The sequence below is a fragment of the Bubalus bubalis genome, chromosome 19 (genome assembly GCF_019923935.1).
Source record: "Bubalus bubalis isolate 160015118507 breed Murrah chromosome 19, NDDB_SH_1, whole genome shotgun sequence".
Classification (NCBI taxonomy): Eukaryota; Metazoa; Chordata; class Mammalia; order Artiodactyla; family Bovidae; genus Bubalus; species Bubalus bubalis.
Genome location: NC_059175.1, coordinates 50,429,390 through 50,454,997, shown reverse-complemented (window position 1 = coordinate 50,454,997; position 25,608 = coordinate 50,429,390). Strand labels below are relative to the sequence as shown.

General features: G+C 37.3%; 1 protein-coding gene and 1 pseudogene across 2 annotated transcripts in view; both read right to left on the bottom strand.

Moving 5' to 3' along the window:
• Positions 1–25,608, bottom strand: part of CDH12 (cadherin 12) — a 1,213,596-nt gene that overhangs the window by 979,101 nt on the left and 208,887 nt on the right. The window lies entirely within an intron of this gene.
• LOC102394860 lies at positions 16,675–17,803 on the bottom strand (annotated as a pseudogene).

Below are 25,608 nucleotides of genomic sequence, written 5' to 3'. Positions count from 1 at the left end.
TTTGGGACCCCACATACCATAGTATGCCAGGCTCCTCTGTCTTTCACTGTCTCCCGGAGTTTGCTCCAATTCTTGTCCACTGAGTTAGTGATAGTAACCATCTCATCCTCTGCTGGCCCCTTCTCCTTTTATTACTGTTATTACTTAGCCTTAATAGGAAATTATATGAGTAAAATGAAAAAAATATTTTTTTCTAATATTTGGTCTTATATAGAGCTAGCTATTTTCAAACAAAGAAGGAAAGGACAATAGTAAACGTAAAAAAAAAATAGCTATATATTTTCAGTGGGCTTCCCTCATAGCTCATTTGGTAAAGAATCTGCCTACAATGCGGGAGACCCTGGTTGGATTCCTGGGTCAGGAAGATCTGCTGGAGAAGGGATAGGCTACCCACTCCAGTATTCTTGGGCTTCCCTTGTGGCTCAGCTGGTAAAGAATCCGCCTGTGTAGTACAGGAGACCTGCGTTTGATCCCTGGGTTGGGACGATCCCCTGGAGAAGGGAAAGGCTACTCATTCCAGTATTCTGGCCTGGGTCACAAAGAGTCAGACATGACTGAGCGACTTTCACTTTCATATATTTTCAATAGTTACAGATTCCAAATGTTAAGAGGTAGTTCTTTCAGGGTAGTATCAATAGGAATGACTCTCTTTATCTCTTATTTGATTAGTTATCACATGAAATACATGTGAGGTATGAGTTTTAGAGATTTGTATTCCTAGATGTAACTACATTAAATGAATCCATTATTTTATATTACACAGACATTTTCCATTAAATTAAGAAATCAATATATCTCCATTAAACTTCCAAGTTTATGGAAGTATATTTGAGGTTATCCATAGGGCAAGCAGACAAGACATATTCACAGTAATCACCAGCTCTGTTGCAATGAAAATCCATAAAAAATCCAATCTACAGCTTTTTAAAATGTCTGCCTCTAGAAATAGTAAAGACATATGACAATGATTCATTTCCATTTGCATATAATGATCTCATCATTCTTATAATAAAAAACTATCGGGTTCAGTGATTAGAAGAAATTCTGTTTACTGGTAAATAAAATTAGTAAATCAGAATAGACTTGTATATACATTCCTACTTGAATGAAATTTCACATTCATGACATTCAAGATAAAAAGAATTAGGAATTTTGAGTACAAGAAAAATATCTCCTCCTCTCATAAAGATATTACTATAAGTACATTTTTGATGATCTACTCTCTTAACATATATGATTTAAAATGTGAGGAACTGTTGCTGTTAATTAAACTGTTGACATTTAAAACAATTTTTTTTCTCTGAATTTAACTTGTAGAGTTCTGTTACATGCCAGATCATTTGTCTGTATGGATTCCAAGCAATCACTGCCTCATTTACCCCCGCTTGTTATTTATTGAACGTTAGCTAGAAAGCACGGAGAAGGCAATGGCACCCGACTCCAGCACTCTTGCCTGGAAAATCCCATGGACAGAGGAGCCTGGTGGGCTGCCATCTATGCGGTTGCATAAAGTCGGACACGACTGACGTGACTTAGCAGCAGCAGCTAGAAGGCAAGCTCCCTGAAGAGCAGACAGTATGAGAAGGTCTTCCTCAGGATTACATACACTATATGTAACCTCTTGGGAGTGGTAAAGGAATCAAATGTGTAGCAGCTGGCTTAGACTCCAGTGCTGGGCAGACATAAATGTTCCTTCTCATTTACCAACTGCGTGTCTCCATAACTAATTTAATCTTTCTCTGTTTTCTTCATTCTAAGTGGAGACAGTAATATTAAATATCTCTCATGACTGTAGTAATGTAACAAATAAAATACATTACTACCACCTAACACACTGACTCAGTGAGTGCTAAGGAAACCTTGTCACTATTGTGATTGTTGTTACAATTATTGTTGATCATTTTCTTTGACATTACTACTATTATTAATTTAGTAATATTTAGTAATAATAATAGTAGTAATTATTATTATTTAGTGATAATAATCAGAGAAGGCAATGGCACCCCACTCCAGTACTCTTGCCTGGAAAATCCCATGGACGGAGGAGCCTGGTAGGCTGCAGTCCATGGGGTCGCTAGAGTCGGACACGACTGAGCAACTTCACTTTCACTTTTCACTTTCATGCATTGGAGAAGGAAATGGCAACCCACTCCAGTGTTCTTGCCTGGAGAATCCCAGGGACGGGGAAGCCTGGTGGGCTGCCGTCTATGGGGTTGCACAGAGTTGGACACGACTGAAGCGACTTAGCAGCAGCAGCAGTGATAATAATAGCAATATGCTACCATCTCCTGTTCTGATTTTTACAAAAATAACAGGTAGCAGTCAGGTTAAGTATTTTTGACTGATTGCTTTTAGTCACTAAGTCGTGGACTGTACCCACCAGGCTTCTCTATCCATGAGATTTCCCAGACAAGAATACTAGAGTGGGTTGCCATTTCCTTCCACAAAAATGTTGCTACTCCATGTAAAATGTGAAGAAACAAGTTCAGAGCACTTTGATGGCTTTTCTGAAAACACGAAACTGGAAAAGGCATGTCCTAGAATGAAATCCAGTTGTTTATGTTTACTGCTCTTTCAACAACTGAATCATGTAATAAGATGATTCAATGATGATCATTTTTCAGGATATGTGGATTACCACACTGGGTGATTCTGTCATTCCTGGACCATCACTTAGAACATTTTGGAGTGAAATAAAACATACTACTTACTCTTCATCTACATTATTTAAATCTCTCTCTTTCTCATATATATTTTAGAATATACCCTTCACTGACCCTCATCCCCTGTAATCCTGAAAAGCTTCATCTTGATACTACATCACTGTACATTTATTATGTACCAAGTATTGTATATGTTCCCCAATTCATAAGCATCTTAATTCTCATCTATGAGAAGCATAACTGCATTCATTTAATTTTTTTAAAATGTATTTTTAAAATTTCTGAGATTGTTATTTTATTACCCAGCTATAAATATATGCTTATGGGCTGTGCATTCAAGTAGAAGGTGTGTCAGAAATCCATAAATTTTAATTAATCACTGCATGATTAAACCACTTGAATTATTTCTAAATACACATCCTATAAAATTATACTATAACAGAGGAGTGCTTTGAAAGTATACATTTTATTCTACTCTGTATTACAACTGCAATAACTGTTAAGCAAGATGACTAAGCCCTTAGTTATTTACTTATGTAAAAAGAATACATAATATATTACATATATATAATACCCTGTAGATTTTCTTTCTTATTACTGAATGCCACATTTTAATGAGAATGAAGCTCTAAAGTTCATTTTTAATTGTGTTTCATCTCCTTTTAACCTAAGAAAAAAATCTGATCATGTAAAATCACTTTGATAAGTTGCATGCCTGACTCATACTTTTTCAGATAATTAGCGGAGATCATAGTATGCTGGGTGAAATAGGGGCTGTGAAATCATGATCTGTCACATCATTTTAGTTCTGATAAACTTAGGGAGTCATTTTTGAGATATGCTACATATTTAGCTATTCAAGAAGTAATTTGTGTTTCAGAGCTAAAGACTGACTTCAACTTTTTAAATTGTCTAAATGATTCTGCATATTGCTCCTTCTAAAGTTATCATAAGTCATACAGTTCATTTTCCAAAAATGTTGCTAAATATAATAAACTTTGAAACTCTGAAATTGTTTCAGATTTTGAGAAATAGCTTCTTATGCTGTTTCTAATCTGAATTATAGGCAGATTTAAGAGAAGGGATTTTGCTTGCTTTTATAAATTTTGTATATATTCTTAACATGTCATTCAGTATAGAATGGGTGCAAGGCTTACTTTTAATCATTTTCTTTTATTTTGCCTTCTGTATCTGACAATATGACATGAAATCTATCAAACAGCAGAACAAAATAAAAAAGTTCCAAATACAAACATACACGTTGGTGAGCACGCATGCACGCGCGCACACACACACACACACACACACACACACACACTTGGCATGGCTACGTAAATCAAACTACAATTTCTACAGTGTTAAATCTGTACACGTTGAAAAAAAAAAAAAGAAAATATGAATCTCTTTATTCAGTAATGGAATCTCCTTGTATTCCTTAAATCAATAGTTCATTGAACCCGAAGGAAAACTTTCAAGCACTGCCACATATAAAATCTGGTTTATGCAGTGTGCCAGAACTTGTTCAATATGAGAAATGAGTCCAGCTGTTAAAAGAAAAATGAACTTATGATACAAACTCTTTGAGAACAAGGCATTTTCAAACATCAAAACTTCAGGATATCCCTGCTATTACATCAGTATTTGTGGACATCCATAGACACTTAATATTTTGGAAGAAATGAAGAGTTTTGTAAAAACCTAAGAGTACTAAAGAAGAGGACAACAGAGGATGAGATGGTTGGATGGCATCACTGACGCGACGGACATGAGTTTGAGTGAGTTCTGGGAGTTGGTGATGGACAGGGAGGCCTGACGGGCTGCAGTGCATAGGGTCACAAAGAGTCAGACAAGACTGAGTGACTGGACTGAGAAAGTATTATAAATAAAATTTGCTTCATTTAAAGTTAAGCAAATAATATTTGGTCTTTTTACACTTCACTCTAAAAAGTAGACAGATATCAACATACAGTATAAAAGTTCCTAATATGACAGTTTGCACGTAAAAGAGCTTCTATTGAAAATTTTAAGTGAAGATGTGCAGACTTCACAAAACATGTGTTGTGCTAAAACCTTATTAAAACCTTCCTAAACCATTTATTTACAGGATTAACTTCACAGAAACATTTTATTTTCTGTTTAAAGTAGTTTAAAGTAGAATTAGTAACAATTTCTCCTATAAAATTCTAACTTTTCTATACTTTTGAAAATGGTTGCTGGAATATTAATTTGGATGCAAAACGTGGGTCACTGTATATAGGCAACTAAAGAAAGAATTTCTCCTATAGTTCTACTGAGGGGTAAATTCCACCCCTCAGAAAAAATTAATAATAAAAAAAATGATTACTGACTTATCAAACTAGATGTTAACTAGTGAATTCACAATTTCACTATCAACTAAAGCAAAAATATTCCAACCATACCAAATATCATCCAGTGAGATGATCTGTAAACATGATCTATAAAAATGTAACTGAGAAACTCACTCTTTTTTTCCCCTACAGTTTGAAAACAGTAATGAATTTTTTATGATCTTTCTTTTAATTCCGTGTAGGTTTATTCTGGCTGATAACATGATCTATTGTTCTCTGAGCCACGGTGAGATTGCCATTTCTTAAACAGACAGCACTTATTGGAAATTAAATCTCTACTAATGTATTATAATTATTACTTGAGGGTAATTTGCAGCTCCAGCAGGGAGTCACAGCCAATATGAAGGTAACGTTTCTTCCAGGGAGCTGTTAATATTTCCTCTATGCTGAAATCCCACATAATGGATCTTGCCTATGGCTGATTAATGATTTCAGAGCTGGAACAGTGATTTGTAGCTAAATCAGTCCTCACTGGAGGAGATTCTGGGTAATTTCAGTCAATACTGTTAAATAAGTGCAAACAGTAACTTCAGTTAACACACATGTAATCTAGTAGGCAAGAAAAGGAGAAGCAATAAAAGAAGTAAATAATGGTGATCCTGCTGCCCGTGCATTTCATTTACACTTAGAACAGATACGGGCAAGTAACACACTGCAGTGTCATCAAGCCCATGAAATTGCTTCACTGCAACACATTTTTCTGCATTGAAAAAGCAATTTCCCAAACAAGTAAAAGCAAATTGAGCTAAGTGCCTAAAATAAATCAGGATCCTTCCCTCCATTCTTTAGTTGATATCACCTTCCTCGCTGAAAAAGAAATTGGATAGATAACTTGGAATGAAACTTGTGCAAGACAGATTTAAAGTAAGGAAAAAGGTTTCATTTAGGAAAATGCCATGACAGCATGCAGTATTCTAACATGATGCATGGTACCCAAGCTCTGAGGATTCCATCTTCACCCCCAAATAATGCAGAACAATCCAGCTACAGTCACTGGACAGTCTGACATCCCTTTGCCCTACAGCCTACATGAGGATTGGATAAAATCAGAACTCTCTAGTCGCTCAACTTAATCCTTCTCTGTTAACATAAAGCCAACATCAGTAAAAAGGGAATGGTATAACTGCAGTTAACGACAACATTAAGGACCTTAATGTGCATCTTCCAGTGTTTATTTCACTAATAGTTCTGCTTCCCACTGTTCGTGTTCTAAATGGAACATTTGCAAACATTCTGATAGGGGTTGTTTGCCTCAGGTCCCTGACTTTTGACTAGCAAAATTATTTAAGAAGAACGTAATGTAAATAACACTCAGGGAAAGGAGAAATTCTAGTGAGTTAAAGCTGAGGGTCCACCAAGTTTCTACTGAACAGCACAGGGAAATCTGCTCAATGTTATAGAGCAGACTGGCTGGGAGGGGAGTTTTGAGGAGAATGGGTACATGTATATGTAAGGCTGAATTCCTTTGCCGTCCACCAGAAACTACTATAACATTGTTACTTGGCTACTCTCAGATACAGAATAAAAAGTTAAAAAAAAAGTTAAAAAAATAGTTGAATTTCTAGATATACACTTATTTGAGCAATGCTATTATCGTGTTCATGTGAGTGAGAAATGCTGATACTTCTGCTGCTAAGTCGCTTCAGTCATGTCTGACTCTGTGCGACCCCAGAGACGGCAGCCCACCAGGCTCCCCCATCCCTGGGATTCTCCAGGCAAGAACACTGGAGTGGGTTGTCATTTCCTTCTCTGATGCATGAAAGTGAAAAGTGAAAGTGAAGTCGCTCAGTCGTGTCTGACTCTTAGCGACCCCATGGACTGCAGCTTACCAGGCTCCTCTGTCCATGGATTTTCCAGGCAAGAGTACTGGAGTGGGGTGCCATTGCCTGCTGCTATTTCTACTTAGCTGTATATTTCCAGGTAAAACATAATATCAGTATGTAGACCACAACTTTATTCAGTTTTCAAGAACCTGGATGAACCCAGACTTACTAAAAATCTAGAAAAAACATTTACATGGGTAACATGACATTTTGTTTCTGTACTACTAGTGAAGGAATGTACCGAAAAGGGCTAAAATAATTGGCATTAGGTTTCTAGGAGTTATGTCTGAGCCTGCGTTCAATTTAGACTTTTACATACACTACACAGCTCATAAACACAGGTGTGTGTCTAAGTATACATATCCCTTCATTCAGAATCTATACCAAATTACATCTTCATCTTTAATCAAATCAAAGTTTCTCAGTTAATAATACTAAACAAGATATATGAGTATTTTTTTTTTTCTGATGGGATCAAAAAGTCAAGTGCAGAATGAATTTTGCAAAGGGGTAAGTTTCTTCTTTTGATAATAAAAGTAGGTTTTTTGTGGACCCTTATACATACATTTTATCTGGTTATTTGAAGTCAACATCTTGGCTTCATATTCTATTGATTATTTTAAATACATCCTTAATAAATAAAATTCACATAAAAATAATTCACCCATTTAAAATGTACAGTTATTTGGATTTAATATATTCACAGTTTGTGAAATCTTCACCATAATACCATTATATAACATTTTCATCCCCCAAAATGAAACCCTCCACTGATTAACAATCACTCCCTAGTCCTACTCCCTATCCTCAGTTATGTGTTGTTTAGTTGCTACATCCTGTCGGACTCTTGGCGATCCTATGGACTATAGCCCACCAGAGTCCTGTCCATGGGATTTTCCAGGAAAGAATACTGAAGCAGGTTGCCATTTCTTTCTCCAGGAGATCTTCCCAGCCCAGGGATCAAACCTCCATATCCTGCATTGCCAGTTGGAGTTTTACCACTGAGGCACTAAGAAAGCCCACCCTCAGTTTCTAGGAAACTAGAATTTATTCTGGTTCTATATATTTGCCAATTCTCTATAAGTCATAATAGAATCAAACAATACATGGCCATTTAGTGTATTTTCAAGGTTCACCTTGTGTTGTTTTTCAATCACTGCCATGCCCAACTCTTTGTGATCCCATGGATTGCAGCACACCAGGCTTCCCTGTCCTTCACTATCTCTTGGAGCTTGCTCAGACTCATGGCCATCGAGTCTGAGATGCTATCGAGCCATCTCATCACCTGTTGCCCCCTTCTCCTTTTGCTTTCAACCTTTCCATCCTCATGGTCTTTTTCAACGAGTTCTTCACATCATGTGGCTAAAACATTGGAGCTTCAGCATCAGTCCTCCCAATGAATACTCAGGTTTGATTTCATTTAGGATTGACTGGTTTGATCTCCTTACTGCCCAAGAGACCCTCAAGAGTCTTTGCCAGCAACACAATTCAAAGGCTACAATTCATTGCCATTCAGCCTTGTTTATAACTGAACTCTCACATTCAGACATGACAATTGGAAAAACCATAGCTTGGCTATACGGATCTTTGTCAGCAAAGTAATATCTTTGGTTTTCAATGTGCTAACTAAGTTTGTCATAGCTATCCTTCCAAAGAGCGTGTGTCTTTTAATTTCATGCCCACAGTCACCATCCACAGTGATTCTGCAGCCCAGGAAAATAAGATCTGTCATGGTTTCCACTTTTTTCCCCATTAATTTGCCATAAAGTAAAAGGACTGGGTACATTCCAGGTTCCTATGAAATATTATTCTTTACAGCATCAGACTTTACTTTCATCACCAGACACATCCACAACTAGGTATCATTTCCACTTAGGCCCAGCCAATCCATTCTTTCTGGAGCAATTAGCAATTGCCTTTCACTCATCCCCAGTAGCATATTAGACACCTTCCAACCTGGGAGGCTCATCTTTTGGTGACATAATTTTTTGCCTTTTCATACTGTTCATGGGGTTTTTGCAGTAAGAATACTAGTTTGCCATTCCCTCCTCCAGTGGCGGGCATTTTTTTCAGAATTCTCCACTATGACTTGTGCATTTTATATGATCCTGCATGGCATGAAACTCATAGTTTCATTGAGTTATGCAAGCCCCTTTGCTATGACAAGGCAATGATCCATGCAGGGGATAAAATATCTGGCCATTTAGTGCATTTCAAGGTTCACCCCTGTAGTATGCATTAATATTACATTACAGTGTAGAAAAATATTCCATTGTGTGAATACAACACAATTTTTGTTCCATTCCTCAGTTGGTGAGCATCTGGGTTGTTGCGACTCTTCTAAGATTAGGGATAGTGTTGTTATGAACAGAAAATTAAGATTATGGCAGCTGGTCCCATCATTTCATGGCAAATAGATGGGGAAACAATGGAAACAGTGACAGACTTTATTTTGGGAGTTCCAAAATCACTGCAGATGTTGACTGCAGCCATGAAATTAAAAGACGCTTGCTCCTTGGAAGAAAAGCTATGACCAACCTAGACAGCATATTAAAAAGCAGAGACATTACTTTGCCAACAAAGGTCCATCTAGTCAAAGCTATGGTTTTTCCAGTAGTCATGTATGGATGGGACACTTGGACTATAAAGATAGCTGAGCACCCAAGAATAGATGCTTTTGAACTGTCATGTTGGAAAAGACTCTTGAGAGTCCCTTGGACTGCAAGGAGATCCAACCAGTCCATTCTAAAGGAGATCAGCCCTGGGTGTCCTTTGGAAGGAATGATGCTGAAGCTGAAACTCCAATACTTTGGCCACCTGATGCAAAGAACTGACTCATTGGAAAATACCCTGATGCTGGGAAAGATTGAAGGCAAGAGGAGAAGGGGATGACAGAGATGAGATGGTTGGATGGCATCACTGACTTGATGGACATGAGTTTGAATAAACTCTGGGAGTTGGTGATGGACAGGGAAGCCTGATGTGCTATGGTCAATGGGGTCACAAAGAGTTGGACATGACTGAGCAACTGAGCTGAACTAAACTGAACAATTGTTAACTAGTTTGTGTGTGGACATATGTTTTCATTTCTCTTAAGTATATACAAGGAGTAGAATTGCTGGGGCATGTGAAAACACTAATATTTTGAGGAACTTTTTTTTTTTTTTTTTTTGACTGTAAAATATTTCATAGTTTTAATTCTGAAGCCATTTTTTTTTAAACTGGCATCCTGTACATTTCTTTAAAAAAAAAAAAAAAAAAAAGGAAATGAGTAACAAAATGAATATTAACAACAACAACAAAAAAGTCAGGGACAGTATTTTCAAGCAACAAAAACTGGGGCAGGGGAAGCTTATTCTGAAGGTACATTTAAAACAGATAACAACAGTGAAAATTAAGAATTGCATAGCACTGTGAATTTAGCCTTCAGCACAACAAAACAGAAGCTATTTGGTATTGATACAAATCCATCTATTTGATAGTTAGTCATCCAATGGTATGTACATATTTTATATACTAAATGTCATTTTGAAGTCCTGTTTTCGAAGCTCCATTTTTCTGTTGGTGGGTCTTCTTGGTTTAAGAATTTCAACAAAACACTTTCTGGCACTCTGCTACAACAGAATTTCCTCTGAACACACGGAGCAGATGTTCCCTCAAGTGTTCCCTGCGAGCGGAAGTGCCTGTTTTGAAAGCAACTATACTATTTTGCATTCCCATCATCAGTCTACAAGTGTTTCAGGTTTTTCAAATCATTACAACACTTGTTATTATAGCTATCCTAGTAGGTGAGAAGTGTTGTGTTACTTCATTATGGTTTTGATTTGAATTTCCTTAATGACTGTTGATATTGAACATTTTTCAAGTGTTTATTGGGTATTTGCATATTCTTTGGATTCCATGCCATTTTTAATTTGAGTTGTCTCTTTATTATTGAGTCACAGGAATTAGTTTTATATTCTGCATATAACGCTCATATATTTGTCTTGAAGGTATTTTTCCCTTACTGTGAGTTATCTTTCACTTCATTGATAGTGTCTTTTGATGCACAAGTATTTTCAGCTCTCATGTCATTCAATTCATTTAATTTTCTTTTTGTTGTTTCTTCTTTTGGTATTATGTCTAGGAAGTCTTTACTTAACCCAAAATAATGATTTATTTCTATGTATTCTTCTAAGGGTTTCATCATACATAATTCTTAGATTTTCATCTATGATTCACTTTGAGTTGATTTTTGTGTGTTTTGGGGAAAGACCCAGCTTTATGTATTCTCTATGGATATTCAGTTACCCTAGCAACATTTGTTGACAAGCCTAGTTATTTAGTTTTTCATATTGAATAAGATACTTATCTATTCTAAACCTAGTGTCTTCATTAGTAGGATGGGGTGACTGATAAAAGTTTTTAATTCACTAAGGTAGCTTTAGGATTGAATTCAGTAATACATATGAAATTTCTAATACAATATTTAATACATAGTACAATACCTGCATTTTGGCTTGTAATGCAGGTATTGGTCTTCATAGCATAACTTTGGTCTTCATAGCATAACTTTACCTATTTTCCCCCCTGAATTAGGTCTCCTGACTATATTACCTGGTGCTTGTGAAAGAAATGTATTCTTAAAATGTTCTGTTTTCCTTATCCTTGAGTGAAGAATAAAAGAGAAATAAGAAAGTTCTTCCCTGTAGCTTAAATGGTAAAGAATCTTCCTGCAACACATGAAACCCAGGTTCAATCCCTGGGTCAGGAAGAGCCTCTGGAGAAGGGTATGGAAATCTACTCCTTTATTCCTCCCTGGAGAATCCCATGGACAGAGGAGCCTGGCGGGCTACAATGTGTGGGATTGCAACGAGTCGGACACGACTGAGCGACTGACACTACTATTACTACTAAGAAAGAAAGGGAGAAAGTTGTAACATGTGACTCTCAGCCTCTCCTTAAGAACTGTCTCATAAGACAAACCACCCTGAGAAATAGAGAATGATTGAAAACATGCTATTCTTAATGGAATTATGCCGTTTTCATGTTCATAAAGTTACAGTACCCTAACGTGTGTTAGCATTTGTTTGTTGATTGAAGGCTACTAATACAAGTGTCCTCTACTGTGGTATAAGGAGAAAGATATTTATCTTTATCCTCATTGCTAGCACAGGGCTCCTAAAACCTTTGAAATATCCTGAGTGATAAGGGTGAAAGGAACATCTTTTGTTTTAATGAGGCAATTTTTATGGCCCCTCAATAGCTTCAGGATGAGGACAAGGTTCAGAGTTCTTAAGGTGTTTGTGCTAGAGGAGTGGTACACCTGGAGGGCATGGTAGTTGTACACCATCTCACGTATGATGATCTATTCATCTATTTCATTTGGCTGTTCCTGTGTTGTATGTTTCTAAATAAATTTGAGACAGTAATAAATCACTTTCCTGAGTTGTATGAGATATTTTAGCCAATTATCAAATTTGAGGGTGGGCTCCAGGGAATCCCTGACTTATACCTGTTCAATCAGATGTATGTGTGAGTTAATCAAAGGTAAAAGTAACCTTTGCAAGTTGCCAGCTATGCGACCTTGAGAGAACTTTGTTTGTTCCATGATGTTAACAATTACTCTCAGTAATTCCCTGAGAATTAAATGAGATAGTATACGTGGAAGAGCTGGTAAGATATGAACAACTAAACAAATGTTATTTACTTTTAAGTTAACTTCAATTTGAGAAAGAAAATACAACTCAAAACCACATTTTTAGATATATAAAAAATAATGATTATTTAAAAAGATTTAAAATAGTCTAATAAGCTCTATGGGTATAATTATATAAAAGAATATAAGCCATATTGTTGCTTGCATATTTAAATTATTAACACAGATTTTCAAATAAAAAATAATGGTGAATTACCTGAACCTGGAACTCTTTTTCTCTTTACTATGAGTTCATATTGCACAGATTTTTGGATCCATTGATTAACTATTAGTGAACCTAACCATAATGGAATATTTCTATGATATTCTTTTCTCAATAACCAATGGTACCATCTGCTAACATGAGTATTTTTCTCATCACTGAAAACCAGATGAGTGTGTAATTATCCCACTGAAATGGAATTTCTCAAGAAAAGGAAATGGAAGAAACATTTTCTTGTTGCATTGGATGAGAAAAGAGTGCTAAATATGTTGAGATGTTTTATAACTTTATATAAAACCATAACACATCAACATAAATAAACATCAATGGAGGCATAGCACTCTGTGTTATTAATTACAGAAATCTCATATTTTAAGTCTCTTGACGCTTAGGTTAGAATTAAATGATGACTGAGAATCTCACCTAGCATTAATTACCAAGAAGGTGCTTTGAATGATAATAAAACTGTCAATTAACATTTATTTACTTTTGAAACAGGTGTTAAATGATCGATTTCAAAGTGTGATAATAAAGTTTGCTTTGTAACCAGAGCTGTGAAAAATATTCAGTCTAAATTAAAAGAAGCTAAAAAAGAGCAAGTTTTCTAGATGTAAGTAAACAATAACACCCTAAGTAATTATATTCGCACCATGGATAATCTCTAATATTCCAGTATGTATCAGTAATACATATTTTTCTTTCAGCATATTCAGCAATAGTCCAAAAGAATTTGAAAAATGTCCTGATTTCAAACTTTCAGAACTACAGAGACAAGATATATGAGGTAGCAAGAGAATAAGGATAAGGAATAAGGAATGGATAGGGAATATCTAGAAGGTGGATAAGGAATGGTGTGAGGGGATATTTTGCGTTTAGGTGGTATCCACGTGGCCATCAAAATATCTTTGGTCCTCAGGTAACAGTAGAAATGTTTGTGCCATACTACAATTACTGTACTAAGAAAATTCTTGTTCTTAGAATCCTTACAAAGATAGCATATGTAGAACAGGTGCATAGTATTGACAGCACATCTTTGAGGTACTTTTCTAACATTATAATGAAATGGTTACAAAGCCAAAATAAAAATGATTAAAACTGGAAGATAATTTCCTGACATTAAGTAGAAACACATAACAGAAATGTACCCACATTTTGGCTTATGAATTGCAAGAATTAACAAATAAAGATTGGGAAGATACACAAGGTTCAAACTGGACAGGGATGTGTCAATAATTCTACTTAGGTTCCAAATGTTCAGTTTTATTCAAACAATATTTAATAACAATTAAACAAACTCTGCATAGATTACCTGCATAGCTAAGTTGAAAGGGATAAGGTTTGGGGATATGAATCAAGGTAGAAACACAACATATGCTTGATTCTTAGAATTACACAAACTATGGGCAAAGTCATGGTTACAAATAAGTATAGTAAAATGAATTTTATTAAATTCTCTTATGTGCTGGGCTTAGTTGCTCAGTGGTGTCTGACTCTTTTTGACTCCGTGGACTGCAGACTGCCAGGCTCCTCTGTTCATGGGGATTCTCCAGGCAAGAACACTGGAGTGGGTTGCCATGCCTTCCTCCAAGGGATCGTCCCAACCCAGGGATAAAACCCAGGTTTCCTGCATTATAGGCAGATTCTTTACCATCTAAGCTACCATGGAAGCCCAAGAATACTGGAGTGGGTAGCTTCTCCTTTCGCCAGGGGATCTTTCTGATCCTGGAATCGAACCAGAGCCTCCTGTATTGCGATTGGATTCTTTACCATCTGAGCCACCAGGGAAGCCCAAATTCTCTTATGTGATGATTAATTTTATATGTCAACTTCACTTGCTGATGAGATACCCAGATATCTGGTTAAATGTTATTTCAAAATGTGTCTGTGAGAGTGTTTCCAGAAGAGATTAGCATTGGAGTGGGTAGGGTAAGTAAACAGATGGACTCTCCATGATATGGCATCATTGGAATCATATGAAATGATATGGGCATCATTCAATCACTGAAGTCTTGAACAGAATACAAAACAGAAGAAGGAAGAACCACACTTTCTATCTGATGCTGGACAGCCTCACTGATGCAATGAACATGAACCTGGGCAATCTCCGGGAGATGGTGAGGGACGGATAGGCCTGGGGTGCCACAGTCCATGGAGTCATAAAGAGTTGGACATGACTGGGAGAATGAACAGCAAGAACAATCTAATAGCTAGGGTTTCCCAGGTGGTGCTAGTGGTAAAGAACCCACCTGCCAATGCAGGAAACCTATGAGAAATAGGTTTGATCCCTGGGTCAAGGAGATCTCCTGGAGAAGGGAATGGCAACCCACTGCAGTATTCTTGCCTGGAGAATCCCATAGACAGAGGAGCCTGGTGGGCTACAGTCCATGGGGTCTCAAAGAGTAGGACAGGGCTGAAGCAACTTAGCACACACTGAGAGCTTGAGTTGCAACATCAGTCTCCTGCTTTCAGAAAGGAACTTGTACCTTTGGATCTTAGCCCTTCGGACTCAGACTGGAACTATGCCCACCAGCCTTTGCAGGTCTCCTGTTTACAGATGGGAGATGGTGGGCCTTCTCAGCCTCCATAGTCACGTGAGTCAATTCCCCAAATCTCTCTTTTTCCCTAACTTGTAGATACATAGACAGACAGGAAAGAGAAAACTGTATAGTCAGAAATGGATATATGTAGAGACTTGTAGTGAAGAAGGGAACAGCAACCCACTCCAGTATTCTTGCCTAGGGAGTTCCATGGACAGAGGAGGAACCTGGTGACCTATGCTGCATGGGGTCACAAAGAGTTGGACACAACTGAGCAAAATTAACACACACAGACTTGTAGATCTATTTCTCTGGATAACTACAACCATACAAATTTTGTTACCAAAAGTCAGGTATTATTATTTACCGACCCAGCAATCGAACCAGGGTCACCTGCATTGCAGGCAGATTCTTTACCAACTGAACTATCAGGGAAGCCCTACTATAACAAATACATACCCAAAAATGTGGAAGTAGTTTTGGACCAGGTTATTGGGTATAGATTGGAAAAGTTTTGAGTTATATGCTAGAAAAAGCCAAAGTTGCCACAAAGGAATTCTAAAAGTTAATCTGATGGACACTCAGAAAGTAAAGAGGTGAACTTTTATATTAATATATACAAATATTAATATATATGCATAATATGTATATGAATTTCTATGCATATATATGCATCCATATGCATATGGTGTGCTGTGCTTAGTCACTCAGTCATGTCCGACTCTTTGCAACCCCACTGACTGTAGCCTGCCAGTCTCCTCTGTCCATGGAGTTCTCCAGACCAGAATTCTGGAGTGGGTTGCCATGCCCTCCTCCAGGGGATCTTCCCAACCCTGGGATTGGACCTAGATCCCCTGTATTTCAGGATAATTTTTTACCATCTGAGCCATCAGGGTAGCACTTAAATGCATATAAATTATACAAAATGACACGTGTTTTACCTAAGAGCATGTAATACAAAATAAAGAAAGAAAGTGAAGTCACTCAGTCGTGTCCCACTCTGCAACCCCATGGACTGTAGCCTACCATGCTCCTCCATCCATGTGATTCTTCAGGCAAGAATACTGGAGTAGGTTGCCATTTCCTTCTCCAACACAAAATAAAGAACAAGCTTTACATTATATAATTTACCAATCAAAATGTATTTGTTGATGTTATGTAGTACATGCAAGTGTGCTAAGTTGCTTCAGTCATGATCGATTCTGCAATCCTGTGGACTGTAACCCACCAGTCTCCTCTGTCCATGGAATTCTCAGGCAAGAATACTGGAGTGGGTTCCCATGCCCTCCTCCAGGGAATATTGCCAACCCAGGGATCGAACACTTGTATCCTGCAACTCCTGCATTGCAGGCAGATTCTTTACCACTGAGCCACCAGGGAAGCCAGTTATTACATATATATGTATAGGTACACAAATTTTGTATATGTGTTTTGTTACAAAATACATTTTTAGACTATTAATTTGATGGTAGCATAGTAGTCTGCTGTTTCATGAGTTACTTGACTCACTATTTTTTTTTCAGGTTTGATATATTTATTCAGAAGGTTTTTCAACTACAGAATGAAGCATTTTTAGCATTACGAAATCCAAAGTTTTAAAATATTATTTCCTTGCAATTCTGTTATTGCAATTTTATAATCCTGAAGAGATTCTCTTATCTGAAGTTTTTCATGAATTCAGGTATTTTGCATGATATCTGATGTGATCAGCAATAAAGGTTGCAATAAAGTAGTAGCTATGGTCATAACCCTCTGGTAATCTGAAGACAACAGGGCTTTTCTTTTCTGAACAGGCAGCTATGACGTTATCAGGAAGTAACTGTCCATCTGAAAGGAACTCATCATCTTTCCCTTGATCAATTATATTCAGCTGAGAACCTGGATAGGACTTCACAAGGTAGGTAGCATCATAAGCCTCCAATTTACTTTGATCTGTTCCCAAATATCTGGTAAAGGCTTTTTTGCCCCAACATCAGAGCATTGGGTTGCAAAGTGGAGCAAATGCTGAAACACATTTGTATTTTCTAGGATTCTTCAAAGCACAAATCAGAGCTCTATGGGCTCCCATAAAGTGGCCAAACATAGACATCCTTTGGGGGTCCACTGGAAAATTGTCATTTACGAGTTAGGAAAGCTCCTTCGTTACATAAGAGTACATTCTATAGTTAGTTTTCCAAAGATCTTCAGTAGCATCGACATAAAACCCAGCACCAGTGCCAAAGTCCCAGCTGTCGTCTTCTCCTTTAATATTGCAGCCACGAGGGCTGGTATCTGGAGCAATGACAACAAGGCCATGTTCTGAAGTAGCTTGATGATAACCATATTTTGATATAAAATTTTTTTCTGTTCTAGTTAAACCAGACAGCCAGTATAGCACAGGGCATTTTCCAGTTTCTGCCTTTGGTGGTAAATAGAAAATTTCATTTTGCGCTTCCGTTCAACACTGTCATGTTCAAAATCTTTCTGCAGTCCTCCAAAGCACTTGCTGCTAGAAACCTACTTCAATGTCATTCTTCTTCTGTCCAATTACTACTTGCTTTTTGGTCTGTACTAAAGGGTAGATGATCCTCCGGTGGTGGTGGGAAGAGCAGCTGCCTATCTCACTGTTTTAAAATGCTTAGTTATTTCACCAGTATGAAATTAGGATAAATTGCAAAATTAGAATAATTTTGGGCAAATAAGATTATTAAATCTTTCACATAAAGTGACAAAATGCTTTAGAGAATGTTGCATCTTTTTTTGTCTCCATCAATATTTTTTTCCTTAGAAAATTCTTCAACATTCCAAAACCTAATAAGAATTTAGATACAATTGATTATGTTATTATGTTATTTATATGGCCTCATTTCTATATTAGATTTTAATTACATTGAAGTTAATTTGATATGTTAACAGAGTGATACTATTAGACTATTTCTCCAATTAATTCAAAATGATTAATTGCTCAACACAGTTACAACATAGTCTATTTCTTTAGCTGGCACATTTATTATGCAATCATATACCCTGTATTCTAGAACCTGTTCATTATTTCTTTTTTTCACAAGAGCATTTCTATTTCAGCACTTGTTCATTTAGATTACTGAAGAATTCTAATAAATTTTCAAAAACACTTCTTTGGAAATTATTTTATGTTTGTAGTTATCTTATACCTCATATACCCTGACTCAATGCTCCTATTATTAATATCTTTCATTAAAATTATTATAATAAATTTTTAAATTATTATAACACAGCATTCTTGCTGTTCTTTGTTTACTTCTTGAAAACTTTATTTATTTAAATGAACAATGGCAATAATTTTTATTAACAATTTTATTGAAATCGCCTGGAATTTAGAGATCAAATCTACAATGATTGAAATCTGGATAAAATACTTTGTTAAGTCACTTCAGTCTTGTCCGACTGTGCGACCCCATAGACAGCAGGCCACCAGGCTCCCCCGTCCCTGGGATTCTCCAGGCAAGAACACTGGAGTGGGTTGCCATTTCCTTCTTCAGTGCATGAAAGTGAAAAGTGAAAGTGAAGTCGCTCAGTTGTGTCCGACTCTTAGCGACCCCCTGGACTGCAGCACACCAGGCTCCTCCGTCCATGGGATTTTCCAGGCAAGAGTACTGGAGTGGGGTGCCATTGCCTTCTCCTAAGATACTTTAGACAAATCTAAAAATTTAGTATCCATATACTCAATTTTTTAATTGATTTCAGGAAGACTTTTTTTTCCTATATATTCTTTATATTTCTTGATAAAGATTTTACCCCTTATTTTCTCAATGAGAATATTAATTTGATTTGTTCATTCATAATTTTAATTGTCCATTTTAATAACATTGATTCTTCCAAACCATGAACACAGTATATCTGTCCATTTGTTTGTGTCATCTTCAATTTCATTCACCATATCTTATAGTTTTCTGAATATATGCCTTTTACCTCTCTGTTTAGATTTATTCTTAGGTATTTTTTACATTTTCAGTACAATTGTAAAAGAGATTGCTTCCTTAATTTATCTTTCTGATAGTTTGTTGTCAGTACATAGAAACATTGTACCCTTCGACTTTACTGAATTCATTGATAAATTCTAATGTGATTTCAGTGATTTCTCTAGTTCTTTTTTTTTTTTTCCAATTTTATTTTATTTTTAAACCTGAAACACTATATTAGTTTTGCCAAACATCAAAACGAATCCACCACAGGTATACATGTGCTCCCTATCCTGAACCCTCCTCCCTCCTCCCTCCCCACACCATCCCTCTGGGTCTTCCCAGTGCACCAGCCCCAAGCATCCAGTATCGTGCATTGAACCTGGACTGGCAACTCGTTTCATACATGATATTACATATGTTTCAATGCCATTCTCCCAAATCTTCCCACCCTCTCCCTCTCCAACAGAGTCCATAAGACTGTTCTATACATCAGTGTCTCTTTTGCTGTCTCGTACACAGGGTTATTGTTACCATCTTAAACAGTATCGCCATCTACAAATAGTGACCATTGTACTTCTTCCATCCCAATTTTACTTTATTTACTTGTTTTTATTTTCTCTTCTAGGTGAATTATACTATAATATCATTATTGTCTGAAAATATGCTTAATTTCAGTTTTCTCAAATTTATGGGTATTTGTTTTGTGTTCTTGCATGTGTTCTCCCATGGATAATGTTCCATGTACTTAAAAACTGTATTCTCCTGCTTTTGGTCGGAATGGATACACACACACAAACACAGACACACACAGCATATCTAGTCTAGTCTAATGTGTCCTTTAAGGCCAATATTTTCGTATTGATTTTTTATATCGATTATCTATATGGATGGGCTTCCCTTGTAGCTAAGTTGGGAAAGAATCTGCCTGCAATGCAGGAGACCTGGGTTCGATTCCTGGGTGAGGACCCTGGAGAAGGAAAAGGCAAACCACTCCAGTATTCTTGCCTGGAAAATCCCATGGACAGAGGAGCCTGGTGGGCTACAGTTCATGGGGTCACAACAGTCCTTGGGGTCGCAACAGTCCATGGGGTCACAGGACGCAGGAGTCGGACACAACTTAATGACTAAACCATCACCGTGGACGATCCATTCCTTGATATAAGTGATATGGTGAAGACTCCTTCTATTATTGTGTTACTGTCAATTTCTCCATTTACATGTGTTAATAACCACTTTCTGTATTTAGGTGCTCCTATGGACGGAGAAGGCAATGGCACCCCACTCCAGTACTCTTGCCTGGAAAATCCCATGGACGGAGGACCCTGGTAGGCTGCCGTCTATGGGGTCGCACAGAGTTGGACATGACTGAGTGACTTCACTTTCACTTTTCACTTTCACGCATTGGAGAAGGAAATGGGAACCCACTCCAATGTTCTTGCCTGGAAAATCCCAGGGATGGGGGAGCCTGGTGGGCTGCCGTCTATGGGGTCACACAGAGTCAGACATGACTGAAGCGACTTAGCAGCAGCAGCAGCAGCAACATGGACGGACGAGCCTGGTAGGCTGTAGTCCATGGGGTCGCTAAGAGTCGGGCACGACTGAGCGATTTCACTTTCACTTTTCACTTTCACTCACTGGAGAAGGAAACAGCAACCCACTCCAATATTCTTGCCTGGAGAATCCCAGGGACAGAGGAGCCTAGTGGGCTGCCATCTATGGGGTTGCAGAGTCGGACACGACTGAAGCAACTTAGCAGCAGCAGCATGTTGAGTTTATATATATATATATATATATATATATATATATAACAATTATATGCATCTTCTTGTTGGATCAGTTTATTACTATGTAATATTCCTTGTCTCTTGTTAGAGCTTTGTTTTAAAATCTACTTTGTCTGATATAAGTATTGCTACTCTCACATTTTTTCCTTTTTCCATTTGTATTAAATATCTTTTTTCCATCACTTCACTTTAGTTTGTGTGTCTTTAGATCTGAAGATCATATCTTGTAGGGAGCACATATATGGGTCTTGTTTTTAACCATTCAGTCACTATATTTTTTGATTAGGGCATTGAGACTGTTTTAATTTAAAGTAATTATTGCTAATATTGCTACTTAGTCACTTTCTGGTTATTCTTATTTTTCTTTTTTGTTCCTTCTTTTCCTCTCTTCTTTGTGATTTGATGACTATCTGTAGAGTTTATTTGAATCACTATTTTTGTGTTTGTATATGTAGGTATTTATTATAGGTTTTTAGTTTGTGTTACTATGTTGTTCACAAAAACATATACATGTTCATATATATTTATATGTACAATATATTTAAAAAATATATATGCTAAAATATAAAAAAATATATATGTACAAAATATATATGTGTGTGTGCTAATCACTCAGTCATGTCTGACTCTTTGTGATGCCATGCACTATAGCCTACCAGACTCCTCTAGCCATGGAATTCTCCAGGCAAAATACTGGAGTGCATAGCCATTCTTTAGGGGATCTTCCAACCCAGGGATCGAACCCAGGTCCTCTGTATTTTATACACACACACACACACACACACACGTGTGTGTGTGTGTGTTTGAACATATATATGGTTGATCTGTGTTCAAAAACATTCTAAAAACCCTAGAGTTTTACTCACCCTTTCCTAATGTTTAATGTTTGAAATCATATTTTCCATATTTTATTTTTCAATTTTCCTTAACTAATTGTGGATATGGATAAGTTTACTATTTTGTCTTTTAATGATCCTACTAGCTTTGTAAATGTTTAATTTACTAACCTTTACTGTATATTTGCTTTTACCAATGAGAATTTTCCTTTTTTTTTTTTTTAATATTACTAGTTCTGGTCTTTCATTTTCCACATTGAGCAATCCCATAAACATTGCATGTGCAGCCTGTTTAGTGGTGCTAAGCTCTTAGCTGTTGGTTGTTTCTAACACTCTTTATCTCCCCTTCAATTCTGAATGATGATCTTGCCAAAAAAAGTATTTGTGGATGTAAGTTTTTTCTTTCATTTCTCTGAAAATATCACGTGACTCCCTTCCTGCCTGTAAACTTTCCCCTGTAAAACCAGTTGATAATCTTATGGGAGTTCCCTTGTAAGTAACTAGTTCTTTTCTCCTGCTGCGTTTAAGATTCTCTCCTTAGCTCTAATCTTTGCCATTCTAATTATAACCAGTTTTGGTATGCACCTTTTTGCGTTCACCTTTTTTGGGACTCGCTGTTCTTCCCAGACCTGGATATCTGTTTCTTCCCTCAGAATATGGAGGTTTTTAACTATTATCTCTTCAAATACATTTTCTTCCCCTTTCTCTCTCTCTCTCTTCTCCTTTTGAGACCCCCATTATGGAAATATTAGTATGACGCGATCCCAAAGGCCTCATAAACTTTCCTCATTGTTTAAATTTTTCTGTTCCACTTGGGTGATTCCCACTATTCTGCCTTCCAGTTTGCTAATTCTGTTTCTTTGCATCATCCAATCTACTGTTGATTCCCTGTAGCGTATTTTGTTCAGCTATTGTATTCTTTAGCTATATTGGGCACTTCTTTATATTTTCTCTTTGTTTCACTATGTTCATCCATTCTTCTCCCAATTTGGCCATTACCATGAACTCTGCAGCAGGTATTGCTTATCTTTACTTGGTTCTTTCTCTGAGGTTTTCTCTTGTTCCTCCATTTGGAACATATTCTTCTATCTCTTCATTTTACCTAATTCTCTGCACTTATTTCTCCTTATTAGGTAGGTTGGTTCAGTTCAGTTCAGTTGCTCAGTCATATCTGACTCTTTGAAACCCCATTGACTGCAGCATACCAGGCCTCTCTGTCTGCATCAACTCCCGGAGTTTCCTCAATCTCATGTCCATTGAGCTGGTGATGCCATCCAACCATCTCATCCTCTGTCATCCCCTTCTCCTCTTGCTTTCAATTTTTCCCAGAGTCACGGACTTTTCTACTGAGTCATTTCTTTGCATTAGGTGGCCAAAGTTTTGGAGTTTCAGATCAGTCCTTCCAACGAATATTCAGGACTGATTTCCTTTAGGATTGACTGGTTGGGTCTCCTTGCTATCCAAGGAAATCTCAAAGGTTTTCGTCAACACCACAGTTCAAAAGCATCGATTCTTTGGCACTTATCTTTCTTTATAGTTCAACTCTTACATCCATACACAAATACTGGAAAACCATAGCTTTGACTAGATGGACCTTTGTTGGCAAAATAATGTCTCTGCTTTTTAATATGCTGTCTAGGTTGGTCATAACTTTTCTTCCAAGGAGCAATCATCTTTAAATTTCCTGGCTGCAGTCACCATCTGAAGTGATTTTGGAGCCCCTCCAAAAATAAATAAATAAAGTCTGTCACTGTTTCCACTGCTTTTTCATCTATTTGCCATGAAGTGATGGGACCAGATGCCATGATCTCAGTTTTCTGAATGCTGAGTTTTAAGCCAACTTTTTCACTCTCCTCTTTCACTTTCATAGCAAACACCCTCTTCCAACAACACAAGAGAAGACTCTACACATGAACATCACCAGATGGTCAATATCGAAATCAGATTGATTTTATATATATATATATATATATATATATATATATATATATATATATATTGCAGCCAAAGATGGAAAAACTCTGTACAGTCAGCAAAAACAAGACTGGGAGGTGACCGTGGCTCAGACTATGAACTCCTTATTGCCAAATTCAGACTTAAATTGAAGAAAGTAGGGAAAACCACTGGACCATTCAGGTATGACCTAAATCAAATCCCTTACAACTATACAGTGGAATGATAAACAGATTCAAGGGATTAGATCTGATAGTTGGAGTGCCTGAAGAACTGTGGATGGAGGTAGGTTGGTTATGTCTCCCCAAATCTTGGAGAAGTGATCTTATGTAGGAGATTGCCTGTGGGGCACAGAAGCACACTTCCCACTGGTCATCACATACTAAGGTTACCCCCATGTGGGCTGCCAGAGCCTTTCTACTGTGGTGGGTCTGGGAGGGAGAGCTGGACCTGGATGCAGCTGGCTACTAGTCCTGCCTTGTATAATAGGTCCTAGACCACTGGTGGAAAGTACTAAGTCCCTCCATGGGTTACTGTATGGCCTGGGGAGTACCAGGGTTGATATTGGTCCCCTGGTTGGGGAGTAAGCCTCTGGGGCTCATATGCTAGAAAGAGGTCTCTAAAATTGTACATGCCATCATTTGAATGAGATTTCAAAATTTGCAGCCACTAGCAAATGTTCTCAGAGAAAATCACTGTTGCTTCAAGCCTTTATGGGAATTTCTGCAGAATCATCAGGTGGGTCTGTCCCAGGCTTTGTTTAAAATATTGTCTCTGCACTGGAATTCAGGTGAAGGTGAGTTCAGGGTGATCCAATTCCATCATGTTGGCCACACACAGTTGATTTTTAAGCAATATAAATTTATCTGCAAATAATACATGTTTTTCGGCGAAGGCAATGGCACGCTACTCCAGTACTCTTGCCTGGAAAATACCATGGATGGAGGAGCCTGGTAGGCTGCAGTCCATGGGGTCGCTGAATGTTGGGCACGACTGAGCGACTTCACTTTCATGCATTGGAGAAGGAAATGGCAACCCACTCCAGTGTTCTTGCCTGGAGAATCCAAGGGACGAGAGCTTGGTGGGCTGCCATCTATGGGGTCGCACAGAGTCAGACACAACTGAAGTGACTTAGTAATACATGTTTTTAACTCCCATAAAAAAATTAACTGCAGCGCTAAACATTAAAAAAACACACATGTTCCACTTAATTTTACTTTTGCTCCTTTTGCATCAAGGAAAATAGTATACTGATTTTATATTACAACAAAAATTCTCTATTTTTGTCAATAATAGATATCAGATTCTGTCAAATACTTTTAGCACTTATTTTTTTGTAGTAAATATTTTCCCTATTCATTCCTTTTTATAGGCTAATACACTTATTCAAAATCTTCATTTTTCTATTTACATGTATCAGAATATATATAAGTACATATTTTCTATTTGCATTATTGCTGTTGTTCAACTGCTCAGTCATGTCTGACTGTTTGTGAACTCATGGACTGCAGCATGCCTGGCTTCCCTGTCCTTCACCATCTCCCAGAGCTTGCTCAAACCCAAGCCCATTTAATCGGTGATGCCATCCAACCATCTCATCCTCTGTTATCACCTTATCCTCCTGCCTTCTATCTTTCCCAGCATCAGGGTCATTTATAATAAGTCAACTTTTCATATCTGGTGGCCAAAGTATTGGAGCTTCAGCTGCAGCATCAGTCCTTCCAATGAATATTAAGGACTGATTTCCTTTAGAATTGACTGGTTTGATTCCTTTTACACCAAAGGACTCTCAAGAGTCTTCCACAACACAACAGTTCAAA